The 19,043-nt window shown below is 46.0% G+C and overlaps 1 long non-coding RNA gene across 1 annotated transcript; it reads right to left on the bottom strand.

The window, feature by feature from the left end:
- Positions 1-17,775: 17,775 nt before the first annotated feature.
- Positions 17,776-18,530, bottom strand: LOC115004636 (uncharacterized). The gene is made up of 3 exons (XR_003831854.1): positions 18,454-18,530; positions 18,111-18,352; positions 17,776-18,000 (listed from the first exon to the last, which is right to left on the bottom strand). It is a non-coding gene; the product is annotated as an uncharacterized LOC115004636 (long non-coding RNA).
- Positions 18,531-19,043: the final 513 nt, after the last annotated feature.

The following is a 19,043-nucleotide window of genomic DNA, read 5'->3' as shown; positions in this document are numbered from 1 at the left end:
CCTGAGACCAATTTGCCTTGGGAGACCCTACCGAGCACTAGGCTCCAGCACACAGCTCTCAGGTTCTAGGACACACAAACCTCTCCACCTAATTGATTTTCCCAGAGTTATATTATTTTTTATCCACACACACACACCCATATATATATATATATATATATATATATACATATATATATACAGTAGGGGACTCCGTAGTCTTGCTGGGAGACTTCAACGCACACGTGGGAAACATGGAGACACCTGGAGAGGCGTGATTGGGAGGAAGGGCCTCCCTGATCTAAACCCGAACGGTCGTTTGTTGTTGACTTCTGTGCTAGCCATGGAATGGCCATAACAAACACCAGTTTCGAACATAAGGATGCTCATAAGTGCACGTGGTACCAGAGCACCCTAGGCCAAAGGTCAATGATCGATTCGTAATCGTATCATCTGACCTGAGGTCTGAACCTCTGTGAAGAGGAACAATGCGGATTCCGTCCTGGTCGTGGAACAACGGACCAACTCTTCACTCTCGCAAGGATCCTGGAGGGGGGGCCTGGGAGTAGCCCATCCGGTCTACATGTGTTTTGGGATCTGCAAGCCACATGTGTGTATCCATTTCGCCATGTTTTTCAATTATATATGAGGTGAGTGTCCATAGCAAATTGATTACGTGACCAAAGATGAAGTAAAACAGACAACATAAGTTAATTTTGAATTATTTTAAACTATAAATATTGAAGATTTGGGCCGTGGGAATGGCAAGTCACGGACTCCAAGATCAAAGGCCCAACCCTTGCTGAACTCCAAGTACAGCAATCAGGATGCATGAGAGCGACACCACACACACACCACAGGTGGTATCTTGTACTGCAAAGATGTATTAGAAGACAGAAATACATATATATGTTCGTAGTTCAACAATGCTTAATATTTGGAGGCTGAGATTTTCAGAGCGTTAAAACTCAGCATAGGAGCTGGCGCTGTATTTGAAGAAGATTGTTCAATAATTGACCATTTTAGATCAATACCTCTGTAAATATTCTGAAAACTGTATTTGTGGTCTGGTAGTGATTGAACTTTGGCCCCAGGGTCATTTACACTTATTGTTTTCACAATGTCAGGCTAGCTGGCTGGACAAAAATAAGTTACTTTTGAATGAGTTTAAAGTGTATTAAAGTTGAGATTTAAGACATGTTAATGACACTGATGGCTGTAGGGATTGACCTATTCCTGAACTCCAAGTGCAGCCACCTGTGTTGACTTTTTCACACCTTCCACGAACTTCACACAACTCTTCACACCAATCGCAGAGTACTTTGACTGTATAAATGTAATGTAAGCATGCAACTCTACCCTACTATCATACCATACATCCAATACGACAGAGAGACAGAGAGACAGAGATACACAGAGAGAAGCAAGAAGAATTCAACCAAGACACCTGTAAGTATTGCTAAAATGTATATATTGTTTAAGTCTGAGATATTAACTTGTACTTTAATGCATGCTTTCCATGGATTGGAAACGTTGTTAATTCCACATGTAGACGCTGTTCTTAATGTTGTATTAAGTTACTAATAACTTTTCTTTTTCTTTTTCAAGGAAAAATGACATCCATCCGAGAGTGCCCAGTGTGCTTCAATGAATATTCACAGCTGGGAAGCACCCTCCGGCAGACCCACGGGTCAAAAACGAGACCGAGAGGAAGATCCTCCTCAAGCTGGGCTCTGGGAGGACAGACGTCAGGACCAACCATGCGGTTTTGGCGGCTGTCAGTACCAGGGCTCCCGGCTTGACCGCCACATCAGGGAAATCCACTCAGAGAACTGTGGAGGCCAGGGAGCAAATGATAGACCACGAAACAAATTAAGGCCATCAAGGAGCTGTCGGCACTGAGATGACGGACCCGGTGCCGGCAATGGCCACATATCTGAACCCGGTACGAGGACACTCAGGTCATGTCCTGGGAGATGACGAGCTCCCCTCGACTGCGGAATCCAATTGCATGACATTGAGGAGAGGGATACCTGAGGGACAATGCCAGGCTGAGAAATCTCTATGAGCAGCCCTCATAGACATGGGAGGCCTCCGGCTGCAGTTCCAGCTCCAGAAGCGAAAGCTCACGGAATGTCGCTATCAAGTGGTAAGTTTACATGTCTCTCTGTCTGCCTTTAATCCTGTGTGTAAATCAGTTAGTCGTATTTACGTGTGCCTGCATGTTTACAATGATTTTCCTCTGCCTCTGACTGATGATACCACATAACGAAAGAGAAAGAGAAGAAGATATTGCTCATCCCGCTGCTTCTATCTCATCACTCCCCTCTCTCTCTCTCTCTCTCTCTCTGCTCTCTCTCTGTGCTCCTCTCTTTGTCTTCCCTCTGATGGTGGCTTGCGACACCTGCAGTCCCCCTGGATGGTTGGCAGCGGACGGTCCAACGTGATGAGGAAGATAAAATTGCCTCCTGCCATGGGTGAGTGTGTATCAGGACACAATAACTGCAGTGTCTGTGTAATGCAATGTAATGTGAGTGAGTATTATTACATGTTAAATGATATGTTGTGGCAGAAGAATATTTGGAAAGCTTCGGCCGTGCACGGGCACCCATTCCCCAGATCAAGAGTCAAGGTCAGCCGGGTGAAACGTTCCTTATGTATATGGGGAACAAACACCGAGATGTCCGACTGGATGTTTATAACAACGCCGGAAAACTCAAAATGTGAGTAGTAATGTATCTACAATTTCCGCTTATGTATATGAGAGATGTAGACATTTAATTAATGTGACAGCAGGATGTATGGTTGTCACTTGTGTAACTTCATGGGTGTCTTTTTTCTTCTAACAGGTGGTGTGATAATATGTTAAAAACAATGAAGGTGACCACGGTGGAGTTCTACCTCAAGAACAACATTCAGTTTTTGACATTCATGCAGGAGACTCCACCGCGGTCATCCAGGCTGACAAAAGAAAACATGTCGCTGAGTCTTTGGTCACAGGCCCGGAGTGTACTCCAACATGACCGACACGGAGTTCACGCAGGCCCTGGCCAGTGGTGCAGAGCAAGGCTACTTGATACATGTAAGCATTGTTATCATAGTGCAACTTTCTTATCACCACAAATAATACAGCATAACATGTGTTTATCTGATCTATTATCCCACTCTTTGTCATAATAGGTCAAGGAGCACAGACAAACAGGTCTTTTGGGGAGGCCCACTGGTCCTCACAGATGTGGAGTTTGGGTGCTGCAACGGTGGATGGCCATCAAGACCAAAGTCCCCAAGAAGGAGGAACACCTTTGTGATGTTCACGAAAGGGACGGGTCCCTGTAAAAATCTAAACAGGCCTGGGCGGAGCTGAGAATAGGCGGCAATGTCATCTCACCCTTATTCGGACGGCACTTGCGCACTACGTAAGTAATTACACAATTAAATCCATGTAGTTATGAAAAAAAAGCTTTCTGAGGTAGACTGTGGTTTGTTATTCATTTCTCTGCAATGTTTCAATGTTTTTCAGGCAAAAAAGGCCACGGACGTCACTGCCAGGAAGAGGGTGGCAGACTTCATGTGCCACGATGTCACCACGGCGGACCGCTTCTACGCCAGGTGCCCCTGTCAAGGAGGCTATGGCGATCCGGTGTCTCATCCGAGACAGCCAGGACGGAGGAGAGGGCCGGACCATCTACTGCCGTGGTGGCATCATTTACTCCCCTGGAGGAGGGACCTGTGTGGAGGAGAGCAGCAGCAGCAGCAGCGAGGAGGAGGAGGAGGAGGACAAGGAGGACAAGAAGAGAAGAAGGGGTGGCTGCTGCGACGAGTGGGGAGGAGAGCAGCAGCACACGAGGAGGAGGAGGAGGAGCAGACGAGGAGGAGAGCAGCAGCAGCAGCACAGTGAGGAGGACGAAAAGCTCAGCGGTTCTCAAGTAGCACAAGTTGTGCTTAGTCCGATCCACATCGGTTGAGATCGAGAAAAGAATGAGTGTTTTTTTGACTGTTTTCGTTCGTGTTTAAAGTGTACATATGTTGTTTTTTGTGTTTTTGTTCCAATAAATGGTTGAATTTGAATTGCTCTGTGTTTTCATTTCTACTTTTTGCCACAATGCTAGGTCTAGCTGTCTAAAAATTTCAGACAATATACAACACTCCATATGAACCTAGAAAAGCAGTTTCAAAAAGATCAGAGTAGTATTTTGATTAATATTAGCCATTATGTGGCACATTAGCAGCAACATGAGCTAGATGCTGAGGTGCGCATCTTTAGGTACCATGGACAGTTCTTATGGGTTAGGGTTATATATATGTATATATATATTACATAATATACACACATATATATACATACCATATACACATATACATATATATATATATATATATATATATATATTTGGTGACCCACTTGGGACACAGACATTCATTGAACATTATGAGAGGAGACATTTCTCCTTTAAGACAGGTAACCCAGGAGCTTTCTGGGAAAGGTAAGGTTAATGGAAGTGAGCACCAGGGTTTTTGTTCATGTTGGGAAGTAAACGTTCGACTTGTCCATCGTCTCCTCATTACTACGCACGCCCACAATATACATACATATATACACACATATATAACTACACATATACACATATACACATAGGGTTAGGGTTAGGGTTAGGTAGGGGTGTGGTTGGATCCCGCCGCTTGAAAAGACAGCAGGATCAAGTGCACTGGCCATCCTCATCCTTCGTCATGCAGGTTCACCTCCCCGGCCCCCGCGATGCACAACAACGACATAGGAATTCATGAGTCGCTGTTGCTTTCTTATTATTAGTATTAAAAATGATCTCTGTACTATGTTCCCTGTGTTGGGTTTGATTATTAGGCCCTGGCCTCGACTAATTGCCATCTGTGAAGTGCTATGTGTTTCGCTAATGGGTAAGTATTAAAATTTCTTTGTTCTTCCCATCAGGTAAGTATCTCTCTTATAAATATCACACACTAATAAATTGATCGATTGATCTTTGAACAAGTTTTAATGCCCGCAACTTTTCGGTCTATTTGACCTTCATTCAGGCGGACTTGTTCGTATAGACTCCGTGTTTTCGGATGTCTGTGGAGTACTGCTCGAGGATTTCGAGTCTTACGTCTCATGGCAGCTGCTATGTTTAAGCTCTGTCTGGCTGAGCAGCTGCGTGTGGACTGAAAGAGAGAGAGCTGCTCCACTTTTATAGCCTGTGCCTCCTCCCACCATAGTCTATTCCTCTCTCATGCATACAGTTGGGCATTGGGTAGAGGCTGGGTATTGGTTTAAATAGGGGTCACATTGGGTTGAGTTTAGGGCCAGGTCAGGTCAGGCTAGATTGAGTCATGAGCATCATCAACAAAGAAAGTTAAGCATCACAAGGCACGGGAGAAACAAAACCCACCACTAATAAAGGACTCGGGGCACGGGCTGGGTTAGGTAGGGGTGTGTGAGGGGCCAGACTAAGAATGGTTCAAAAACGACTTCATGAAAGAAAGGAAAAGGAAAGGAGAGACCCTGCCCGGAGGAAGCCCGGGGCCCCCGTCTGGAGCCAGGCCCAGAGGGAGGGCCCGACAGCGAGCGCCTGGTGGCCGGGTTTGCCACGGAGCCCGGTCGGGTACAGCCCGAAGAAGCTACGTGGTGCCTCCCATCCATCCATCCTGTGGGCCCACCACTCATGGGAAAAACCGCTGGGGTCGGGTGCGCTGTCACATGGGTGGCAGTGATGGTCAGGGACCTCGACGGACCAGACCCGGGCAGCAGAGGCTGGCTCTGGGGACGTGGAACGTCACCTCTCTGTGGGGGAAGGAGCCGGAACTAGTGCGGGAGGTGGAGCGCTACCGGTTGGATCTGGTGGGGCTTACCTCCACGCACAGTCTTGGCTCTGGAACCGTACTCCTGGATAGGGGTTGGACTCTATTCTTCTCCGGAGTTGGCCAAGGTGTGAGGCGTCGGGCCGGGGTGGGGATACTCACTAGCCCCCGGCTGAGCACCGCTATGTTGGAGTTTATCCCGGTGGACGAGAGGGTCGCCTCCCTACGCCTTCGGGTTATGGGGGGGAAAACTCTGACTGTTGTTTGTGCCTATGCCCCAAACCGCAGTTCTGAGTATTCGGCCTTCTTGGAGACCCTGAATGGAGCCCTGCAGGGGGCTCCAGTAGGGGACTCCGTAGTCTTGCTGGGAGACTTCAACGCACACGTGGGAAACGATGGAGACACCTGGAGAGGCGTGATTGGGAGGAAGGGCCTCCCTGATCTAAACCCGAACGGTCGTTTGTTATTGGACTTCTGTGCTAGTCATGGAATGGCCATAACAAACACCATGTTCGAACATAAGGATGCTCATAAGTGCACGTGGTGCCAGAGCACCCTAGGCCAAAGGTCAATGATCGATTTCGTAATCGTATCATCTGACCTGAGGCCGCATGTTTTGGACACTCGGGTGAAGAGAGGGGCGGAGCTGTCGACTGATCACCATCTGGTGGTGAGTTGGATCAAGGGGTGGGGGAAGACTCTGGACAGACCTGGTAAACCCAAACGGGTAGTGCGGGTGAACTGGGAACGTCTGGAGGAAGCCCCTGTCCTGGGGATCTTTAACTCACACCTCCGGCGGAGCTTTTCAGCCATCCCTGTGGAGGTTGGGGGCATTGAACCTGAGTGGGCGATGTTCAAAACCTCTATTGCTGAAGCTGCGGTGATGAGCTGTGGTCTCAAGGTCTTAGGTGCCTCAAGGGGCGGTAACCCTCGAACACCGTGGTGGACCCCGGTGGTCAGGGAAGCCGTCCGACTGAAGAAGGAGTCCTTCCGGGTTATGTTATCCGGGAGGACTCCGGAAACCCTTACCTTACTCACCTTTATACTTACCTTTTACCTTTCACGGCTCCTTTTGTTCACGGCTCATTTACCGGTCATGGAGCGGCGTTACAATGGGAGTGATTGGACTGTGGTGGATTACCGTCGTGGCCGTAATACACAACGCGGTCATGCGGCACCACAGTACAGGAACTCCCCTAGCTGTCATCAACATCCAGATGGCCGCCAACATGCCAACGGTCAACGTTTCAACGGCCAGCAGCGTTCCTACGCATCGGTCACACGTGCCGGACGGCAAACTCAAAGGGAGAATTATCCCCAACGCCCTAGGAAAGAGCCAGGCTATAAGCCACAATTTTTTGAAACAAGGCATCCTAACGGATACCTTAAGGAACAAAACAACAACAGTTACCAACACAGACAACAAATCAAACACCAACAACAACAAAAACGCATTCCCCAAACATCCGATAAAACACGGATAAATGAAAAACAGTCAGAGGATCCGGACTTTCTAATGAAAGTACGGAGCATATATGGCATTATTAAGACCATACACCACCTCCAAAATGTTTCATCGAATGACCCCCCACCTACCATAGCCAAGATGACGGATCACTTGTCGGCCTTCATCAAGCCGGCAGCCCCCACCCCCAAAACGCAGATCCTTATTGAGGGAAATGCAAGAAATTGGGCCTATACTTCCATGTTGATCCTCCAGGACCACTACATGGAAGTAATGGAGGCTGAGGTCAACAAACTACACCTGTTGTCTACTCACCACTGGCAGGGTCCATTACAGGTGGCCTCATCCTGGGCAAGAAGGAATCTGGGTCGGCGTCTAAAAATGGACACAATAAAACAGACTGAGGCTCTGCTCATAGCAAGACTCACTGACCACCCAGCGCCCACACTCCCCACTGACCACCCAGCGCCCACACTCACTACACCTACTAAAGCTACTTCTGCTAGCATCATTGTGGCACAGGTACACGCTCCAGGGCAAAACACACCCACACAGACTAGGGCCCTCTTACAGCCCCCTGCCCCTCACACATCACTGGTAGTCACGGAGACGGTCGGTACGGCCGCCGTGACTGTAACAGAGCCCCTCATAACCCCCTTACCGGTCCCAGACACCCCCAGATCCTCACAGGAGGCTGCTCCGAAGGAACAGAGGATCAGTCGGATTTATACTTTGATACCTCGATCATTGTCTTCTCCTTCGGTTCCTCCTCCACCTCCTCCTCCCCCTCAAACAGCTATCAATCCATGCGTCCTTACAGACAATGACTCCATCTTGGATTTGACGACAGAGGAGATGGATATCTCCTCAAATACAACACTAATCCCCATTCAGTCTCCCATCCCGAGCCGGGCTTCGTCTCCATCTTGGACACGAAGTTTAGACACAGCGATCCAGAGCCAACTACTGGGCATAGGTACTGCAGCAATGTTACCAACATACAGACCTACCAGACACCCCGGCACACTGAATAAAATACAGGATTGGGGAGTGAGTGTCCATAAGAAATGTCTCATCTTGGGGGATTCCAACACAGCCAAATTGCCAACATTCACTATGAAGGAGCTGCAAATTGAAAGTTACCCAGGGGCAACTTTTAGACATGCTGAGTCCATCCTCAACGAGGCCACTTCTTCCACAATTGTGGAGGAGTTGGTCTTGTCCTTTGGAATCAACAACAGGCAACACAAGGTGAAAGAGACCACTTTAAAACAGTTGCAGGCGGCAGTCAAAGCTGCCAAACTCAAATTCCCGCAGGCAGAGATCTGGGTGCCATTAATCAATTACTCACCAGATCTGGACATCGTTGAGCAAAACAACCTATTGGAGATCAACACTTACATCACCAATAATTGCCAACACATACCATACCTGCCAACGGAGTTGTTTCACACCGAACATGACAACATCCATTGGTCTCGACCCACGGCCACACACATGTTCAAACATTGGTGCGACCATTTAAACTGGATGTCCCCATAAATCTGACTGGACAGAAGGGGAAGAAAAATGTCTTAGTTTTAGCCAAAAAATTCCAATTTGACTCCCCAACAATTAACTCTACTTGATAGAGGACTAAATTTCATCCCCACCAAGGGTAGTAATAAACATTTAATTGAACAGGGTAGATGGGACATCCAACAGTACCACAGAAGACTTAAATTAGCGGCATATTACCAGTTTAAAGTAGACACAGACTTACCTCCATTCACTCCCAAATCAGATTGGACTCCCCCCATCGGCAAACTGCCGGTGGAAATCACAACCCTCATAAAGGCTGATGTCGAACACTTTGACAGGAACTTCCGGATCCCTCACGTCAAACCCAACCTCAGTTCAGAGGAAACCACAGCACTGGAAGAACTCATTGATAACAAACATATCATCATTAAGCCAGCCGACAAGGGCAGTGTAGTGGTTGTTATGGACAGGGACCAGTATCTATGGGAAGGATACAGACAGTTAATGGACACCAATTATTACTCTAAATTAGAAAAACCCATTTACCTAGATACAATCAAATTAGTGGAGAAAATTGTCCAGACATTATATAACAAAAAGTTCATCAATGCCAAACAAAAACAATACATAATGGGCACCTCTGAACCCAGAGCCAGATTATTTTATATGTTGCCTAAAATCCATAAGGATCCGAATAAGTGGAGCAAACCACATGAGATCCCTCCGGGCAGACCCATTGTCTCGGACTGCAGCAGTGAGACCTACTATACAGCCGAATTCATCGACTTCCATCTCAACCCTCTCTCTACCACACACGCCAGTTACATCAAAGACACTTATGACTTTGTAGGAAGAATCAAAGCACTCCATATCCCCCAGGATGCTTTTCTTTTCACCCTAGATATTGACAGTTTGTATACAAATATTGACACTCAAGAAGGCCTACAAGCCATAAAAAAGATATTCCGTAAACATCCGGACAAAAAAAGACCGGAGAAAGAATTACTAGAACTACTAGATATCAATTTGACACGGAATGACTTCCAATTCAATGGTGAATTCTTCCTACAAACCAAAGGCACGGCGATGGGTAAGAAATTTGCCCCGGCCTACGCCAATATCTTCATGGCAGAATGGGAGACTTCTGCCCTAGCCTCCTGTCATAAAAAACCTCTTTATTACTTCAGATATTTGGATGATATCTGGGGTGTGTGGTCACATTCTAAAGAGGATTTTGACCAATTTCTGAATACTCTGAACACTCACAATAAGTCCATTTCATTGAAATCCACCACCAGCTCTACCTCTGTGGATTTCCTTGACACCACCACATACAAGGGACCCAATTTTCCCCACAACAGCACACTGGACATCAAAGTGTTCTTCAAGGAGACAGATACTCACGCTCTGCTCCATAAAACAAGCCACCATCCCAAACACACCTACGCGGGGATAGTTAAATCTCAGCTGCTTAGATTTTACAGAATATGTAGTGACAAAGAGGACTTTAAACGGGCCACCATGACGCTGTTTACAACATTATCTACAAGGGGTTACTCTCGCTCATTCCTCAGGAAGTCTTTCAAAACCTTCCAGCAGACCAAACCCCAGGTGATCACTTCAGTATTGCCCTTTGTCACCACATATTCTTTAGCAGCTGTTCAATTGGTCAGAAAGATTAAAAACAACTTTCAGAATATCATAGGAGGAACTGATATTCTGAAAGAACACACAATAATTGCAGCCTTTAGAAAAAACAGGAACCTTCATACTTACCTGGTCAAGGCTAAGATCCAACCCTTGCAGACCCCAATTTCTAGGGCTCAAACTGAATTTTTTCAGCACCAAACATGGTTGCGCAATAAACAAAACAATGTTTTCAAATCACAGGGTCGGGGTGGCCCACACTCAAAAAATTGTGTCTACCTGATCACCTGCAAACAATGTGGAATTCAATATGTAGGTGAGACGGGCAACACCATATCAGTGAGGTTCACCCAACACCGATATAATATTTTGAGACACAAGTATAGTGTATAGTCTTAACAAGACAGTTGAGGATTCCATTTAATCCTTCTAACACCGAATTCGGACACCTAAACCCCCCCCTTTTTTTCAATCCTAAACCCAACCTCTCTAATCCGATATCTAACCCAAACCGTGGCTAATCCTAATTTTCAATATAGCCCTAATCCTAATTTTCAATATAGCCTAATCCTAATTTTCAATATAGCCTAATCCTAATTTTCAATATAGCCCTAATCCTTATTTTCAATATAGCCCTAATCCCAATTTTGGCCCTCACACTAATTCCAGCCCTTTTTCCAATTCAAACCCTGCATTATTGATTTTGGGAGGAATTAACATTATCTGTAGAAAACAGACTTCTCTTTTCCTTTTTTTCGCTGGAAGGAGGAGCCAGACTTCTCTTTCCCGCCCTTTTTTTCCCGCCCTTTTTTTCTCTGGGAGGAGGAGCCAGCTCTCTATAAAAGGGAAGGAGCCCTTCTCTCTGCCTCTCACTCTTCACAGACGGCAGAGCTGCGCACACAGTTTCTCTCTCTCTCTCACAGAAAAAAACAAGCGAAAAACACGCACACACATTCACCAAATACACGCACACACATTCTCTCACCAGACACAAGAGAAATACACGCACACACATTAATCCTTTATTACAATTTCTTGATACAAGCTTACCTGAAGAAGGTCCAATTAGGACCGAAACGTCGTTTGAAGCTTGTTCCACACACAAACATTGAAATTAAAAATAATTTTTCTAAAAATATTTAAAATATTAAATATTTTTACAAAAAAACACAAAATTACAAAAAAATAATTTTACAATACTTACCTTACTCACCTTTATACTTACCTTTTACCTTTCACGGCTCCTTTTGTTCACGGCTCATTTACCGGTCATGGAGCGGCGTTACAATGGGAGTGATTGGACTGTGGTGGATTACCGTCGTGGCCGTAATACACAACGCGGTCATGCGGCACCACAGTACAGGAACTCCCCTAGCCGTCATCAACATCCAGATGGCCGCCAACATGCCAACGGTCAACGTTTCAACGGCCAGCAGCGTTCCTACGCATCGGTCACACGTGCCGGACAGCAAACTCAAAGGGAGAATTATCCCCAACGCCCTAGGAAAGAGCCAGGCTATAAGCCACAATTTTTTGAAACAAGGCATCCTAACGGATACCTTAAGGAACAAAACAACAACAGTTACCAACACAGACAACAAATCAAACACCAACAACAACAAAAACGCATTCCCCAAACATCCGATAAAACACGGATAAATGAAAATCAGTCAGAGGATCCGGACTTTCTATTGAAAGTACGGAGCATATATGGCATTATTAAGACCATACACCACCTCCAAAATGTGTCATCTAATGACCCCCCACCTACCATAGCCAAGATGACTGATCACTTGTCGGCCTTCATCAAGCCGGCAGCCCCCACCCCCAAAACGCAGACCCTTATTGAGGGAAATGCAAAAAATTGGGCCTATACTTCCATGTTGATCCTCCAGGACCACTACATGGAAGTAATGGAGGCTGAGGTCAACAAATTACACCTGTTGTCTACTCACCACTGGCAGGGTCCATTACAGGTGGCCTCATCCTGGGCAAGAAGGAATCTGGGTCGCCGTCTAAAAATGGACACAATAAAACAGACTGAGGCTCTGCTTATAGCAAGACTCACTGACCACCCAGCGCCCACACTCCCCACTGACCACCCAGCGGCCACACTCCCCACTGACCACCCAGCGCCCACACTCGCTACAGCTACTTCTGCTAGCATCATTGTGGCACAGGTACACGCTCCAGGGCAGAACACACCCACACACACTCGGGCCCTCTCACAGCCCCCTGCCCCTCACACATCACTGGTAGTCACTGAGACGGTCGATATGACCACCGTGACTGTAACAGAGCCCCTTATAACCCCCTTACCGGTCTCAGACACCCCCAGATCCTCACAGGAGGCTGCTCCGAAGGAACAGAGGATCAGTCGCATTTATTCTTTGATGCCTCGAGCATCATCTTCTCCCTCTGTTCCTCCTCCACCTCCTCCTCCCCCTCGAACTGCAGTCAATCCATGCGTCCGTACAGATAATGACTCCATCTTGGATTTGACGACAGAGGAGATGGATATCTCCTTAAAAACAACACTACTCCCCATTCAGTCTCCCACTCCAAGCCGACCTTCGTCTCCATCTTGGGTACGAAGTTTAGACACAGCTATCCAGAGCCAACTACTGAGCATAGGTACAACACCATTGATACCAACATACAGACCTACCAGACACCCCGGCACACTGAATAAAATACAGGATTGGGGAGTGAGTGTCCATAAGAAATGTCTCATCTTGGGGGATTCCAACACAGCCAAATTGCCAACATTCACTATGAAGGAGCTGCAAATTGAAAGTTACCCAGGGGCAACTTTTAGACATGCTGAGTCCATCCTCAACGAGGCCACTTCTTCCACAATTGTGGAGGAGTTGGTCTTGTCCTTTGGAATCAACAACAGGCAACACAAGGTGAAAGAGACCACTTTAAAACAGTTGCAGGCGGCAGTCAAAGCTGCCAAACTCAAATTCCCGCAGGCAGAGATCTGGGTGCCATTAATCAATTACTCACCAGATCTGGACATCGTTGAGCAAAACAACCTATTGGAGATCAACACTTACATCACCAATAATTGCCAACACATACCATACCTGCCAACGGAGTTGTTTCACACCGAACATGACAACATCCATTGGTCTCGACCCACGGCCACACACATGTTCAAACATTGGTGCGACCATTTAAACTGGATGTCCCCATAAATCTGACTGGACAGAAGGGGAAGAAAAATGTCTTAGTTTTAGCCAAAAAATTCCAATTTGACTCCCCAACAATTAACTCTACTTGATAGAGGACTAAATTTCATCCCCACCAAGGGTAGTAATAAACATTTAATTGAACAGGGTAGATGGGACATCCAACAGTACCACAGAAGACTTAAATTAGCGGCATATTACCAGTTTAAAGTAGACACAGACTTACCTCCATTCACTCCCAAATCAGATTGGACTCCCCCCATCGGCAAACTGCCGGTGGAAATCACAACCCTCATAAAGGCTGATGTCGAACACTTTGACAGGAACTTCCGGATCCCTCACGTCAAACCCAACCTCAGTTCAGAGGAAACCACAGCACTGGAAGAACTCATTGATAACAAACATATCATCATTAAGCCAGCCGACAAGGGCAGTGTAGTGGTTGTTATGGACAGGGACCAGTATCTATGGGAAGGATACAGACAGTTAATGGACACCAATTATTACTCTAAATTAGAAAAACCCATTTACCTAGATACAATCAAATTAGTGGAGAAAATTGTCCAGACATTATATAACAAAAAGTTCATCAATGCCAAACAAAAACAATACATAATGGGCACCTCTGAACCCAGAGCCAGATTATTTTATATGTTGCCTAAAATCCATAAGGATCCGAATAAGTGGAGCAAACCACATGAGATCCCTCCGGGCAGACCCATTGTCTCGGACTGCAGCAGTGAGACCTACTATACAGCCGAATTCATCGACTTCCATCTCAACCCTCTCTCTACCACACACGCCAGTTACATCAAAGACACTTATGACTTTGTAGGAAGAATCAAAGCACTCCATATCCCCCAGGATGCTTTTCTTTTCACCCTAGATATTGACAGTTTGTATACAAATATTGACACTCAAGAAGGCCTACAAGCCATAAAAAAGATATTCCGTAAACATCCGGACAAAAAAAGACCGGAGAAAGAATTACTAGAACTACTAGATATCAATTTGACACGGAATGACTTCCAATTCAATGGTGAATTCTTCCTACAAACCAAAGGCACGGCGATGGGTAAGAAATTTGCCCCGGCCTACGCCAATATCTTCATGGCAGAATGGGAGACTTCTGCCCTAGCCTCCTGTCATAAAAAACCTCTTTATTACTTCAGATATTTGGATGATATCTGGGGTGTGTGGTCACATTCTAAAGAGGATTTTGACCAATTTCTGAATACTCTGAACACTCACAATAAGTCCATTTCATTGAAATCCACCACCAGCTCTACCTCTGTGGATTTCCTTGACACCACCACATACAAGGGACCCAATTTTCCCCACAACAGCACACTGGACATCAAAGTGTTCTTCAAGGAGACAGATACTCACGCTCTGCTCCATAAAACAAGCCACCATCCCAAACACACCTACGCGGGGATAGTTAAATCTCAGCTGCTTAGATTTTACAGAATATGTAGTGACAAAGAGGACTTTAAACGGGCCACCATGACGCTGTTTACAGCATTATCTACAAGGGGTTACTCTCGCTCATTCCTCAGGAAGTCTTTCAAAACCTTCCAGCAGACCAAACCCCAGGTGATCACTTCAGTATTGCCCTTTGTCACCACATATTCTTTAGCAGCTGTTCAATTGGTCAGAAAGATTAAAAACAACTTTCAGAATATCATAGGAGGAACTGATATTCTGAAAGAACACACAATAATTGCAGCCTTTAGAAAAAACAGGAACCTTCATACTTACCTGGTCAAGGCTAAGATCCAACCCTTGCAGACCCCAATTTCTAGGGCTCAAACTGAATTTTTTCAGCACCAAACATGGTTGCGCAATAAACAAAACAATGTTTTCAAATCACAGGGTCGGGGTGGCCCACCCTCAAAAAATTGTGTCTACCTGATCACCTGCAAACAATGTGGAATTCAATATGTAGGTGAGACGGGCAACACCATATCAGTGAGGTTCACCCAACACCGATATAATATTTTGAGACACAAACAAACTCTAGCCCCATTGGTGAGTCACTTTATGCTCCATGGATGGCGTTCCGTCCAAGCCACGGTTCTGGAGTCCAACCCCAGGTGGAATGTCGCCCAGAGAAGGAGAGCTGAGAGACTCTGGATCTCCAGGTTCGACACAGTACATCCGGGGGGCCTGAATGAGAGGTAGACCTGCCTCGGTTGGGGACATTGATGGACAGTGCATCAAATTCAATTTTATTGAGTTCCTAACCCTAACCCTAACCCAAAGCAACAGCGACTTCATGAATTCCTATGTCGTTGTTGTGCATCGCGGGGGCCCGGGGAGGTGAACCTGCCATGACGAAGGATGAGGATGGCCAGTGCACTTGATCCTGCTGTCTTTTCAAGCGGCGGGATCCAACCACACCCCTACCTAACCCAGCCCGTGCCCCGAGTCCTTTATTAGTGGTGGGTTTTGTTTCTCCCGTGCCCTTGTGATGCTTAACTTTCTTTGTTTTGATGATGCTCATGACTCCAATCTAGCCCTGACCTTTGACCTGGCCCTAAACTCAACCCAATTGTGACCCCTATTTAAACCCAATACCCAGCCTCTACCCAATGCCCAACTGTATGCATGAGAGAGGAATAGACTATGGTGGGAGGAGTCACAGGCTATAAAAGTGGAGCAGCTCTTCTCTCTTTCTCAGTCCACACGCAGCTGCTCAGCCAGACAGAGCTTAAACATAGCAGCTGCCATGAGACGTAAGACTCGAAATCCTCGAGCAGTACTCCACAGACATCCGAAAACACGGAGTCTAACGAACAAGTCCGCCTGATGAAGGTCAAAATAGACCGAAACGTTGCGGGCATTAAAACTTGTTCAAAGATCAATCGATCAATTTATTTTAGTGTGTGATATTTATAAGAGAGATACTTACCTGATGGGAAGAACAAAGAATATTTTAATACTTACCTCATTAGCGAAACACATAGCACTTCACAGATGGCAATTAGTCGAGGCCAGGGCCTAATAATCAAACCCAACACAGGGAACATATGTACAGAGATCATTTTTAATACTAATAATAAGAAAGCAACAGCGACTTCATGAATTCCTATGTCGTTGTTGTGCATCGCGGGGGCCCGGGGAGGTGAACCTGCCATGACGAAGGATGAGGATGGCCAGTGCACTTGATCCTGCTGTCTTTTCAAGCGGCGGGATCCAACCACACCCCTACCTAACCCTAACCCTAACCCTATGTGTATATGTGTATATGTGTATGTATATATATGTGTGTATATATGTATGTATATTGTGGGCGTGCGTAGTAATGAGGAGACGATGGACAAGTCGAACGTTTACTTCCCAACATGAACAACTAACCCCTGGTTGCTCACTTCCATTAACCCTTAACCTTTCCCAGAAAGCTCCTGGGTTACCTGTCTTAAAGGAGACATGTCTCCTCTCATAATGTTCAATGAATGTCTGTGTCCCAAGTGGGTCACCACAATATATATATATATATATATATATATATATATGTATATGTGTATATGTGTATGTATATATATGTGTGTATATATATGTATATATATATATACATATATATAACCCTAACCCATAAGAACTGTCCATGGTACCTAAAGATGCGCACCTCAGCTATCTAGCTCATGTTGCTGCTAATGTAGCCACATAATGGCTAATATTAATCAAAATACTACTCTGATCTTTTTGAAACTGCTTTTCTAGGTTCATATGGAGTGTTGTATATTGTCTGAATATTTTTAGACAGCTAGCACCTAGCATTGTGGCTAAAAAGTAGAAATGAACACAAGAGCAATTCAAATTCAACCATTTATTGGAACACAAACACAAAAAACAACATATGTACACTTTAAACACGAACGAAAACAGTCAAAAAAACACTCATTCTTTTCTCGATCTCAACCGATTGTGGATCGGACTAAGCACAACTTGTGCTACTTGAGAACCGCTGAGCTTTTCGTCCTCCTCACTGCTGCTGCTGCTGCTGCTCTCCTCCTCTGTCTGCTCCTCCTCCTCCTCCTCCTCGGTGCTGCTGCTCTCCTCCCCACTCGTCGCAGCAGCCACCCTCTTCTTCTCCTTCTTGTCCTCCTTGTCCTCCTCCTCCTCCTCCTCCTCGCTGCTGCTGCTGCTGCTCTCCTCCACACAGGTCCCTCCTCCCAGGGGAGTAAATGATGCCACCACGGCAGTAGATGGTCCGGCCCTCTCCTCCGTCCTGAGGCTGTCTCGGATGAGACACCGGATCGCCATAGCCTCCTTGACATCGGGGCACCTGGCGTAGAAGCGGTCCGCCGTGGTGACATCGTGGCACATGAAGTCTGCCACCCTCTTCCTGGCAGTGACGTCCGTGGCCTTTTTTGCCTGAAAAACATTGAAACATTGCAGAGAAATGAATAACAGTAACCACAGTCTACCTCCAGAAAGCTCTTTTTTCATACATACACATGGATTTAATTGTGTAATTTACTTACGTAGTGCGCAAGTGCCGTCCGAATAAGGGTGAAGCTGACATTGCCGCCTATTCTCAGCTCCGCCCAGGCCTGTTTAGATTTTTACAGGGACCCGTCCCTTTCGTGAACATCACAAAGGTGTTCCTCTCCTTCTTGGGGACTTTGGTCTTGATGGCCATCCACCGTTGCAGCCACCCAAACTCCACATCTGTGAGGACCAGCTGGGCCTCCCCAAAAGACCTGTTTGTCTTGTGCTCCTTGACCTATTATGACACAGAGTGGGATATATAGATCAGATATAACACATGTTATGCTGTATTATTTGTGGTGATAAGAAAGTTGCACTATGATAACATATGCTTACATGTATCAAGTAGCCTTGCTCTGCACCACTGGCCAGGGCCTGCGTGAACTCCGTGTCGGTCATGTTGGAGTACACTCCGGGCCTGTGACCAAAGACTCAGCGACCATGTTTTCTTTTGTCAGCCTGGATGACCGCGGTGGAGTCTCCTGCATGAATGTCAAAAACTGAATGTTGTTCTTGAGGTAGAACTCCACCGTGGTCACCTTCATTGTTTTTAACATATTATCACACCACCTGTTAGAAGAAAAAAGACACACATGAAGTTACACAAGTGACAACCATACATCCTGCTGTCACATTAATTAAATGTCTACATCTCTCATATACATAAGCGGAAATTGTAGATACATTACTACTCACATTTTGAGTTTTCCGGCGTTGTTCATAAACATCCAGTCGGACAATCTCGGGTGTTTGTTCCCCATATACATAAGGAACGCTTTCACCCGGCTGACCTTTGACCTGGGGTTCTCAATCATCTTGCGCGTCGGATTGGTGCCCTCGTGCACCCGGCCGAAGCTTTCCAAATATTCTTCTGCAACAACATATCATTTAACATGTAATAATACTCACTCACATTACATTGCATT

This window comes from Cottoperca gobio, unplaced genomic scaffold (genome assembly GCF_900634415.1).
Source record: "Cottoperca gobio unplaced genomic scaffold, fCotGob3.1 fCotGob3_156arrow_ctg1, whole genome shotgun sequence".
In the NCBI taxonomy this organism is placed as follows: Eukaryota; Metazoa; Chordata; class Actinopteri; order Perciformes; family Bovichtidae; genus Cottoperca; species Cottoperca gobio.
Note: the sequence above shows the minus strand (reverse complement) of the source record. Positions and strands in the feature narration are given on the sequence as shown.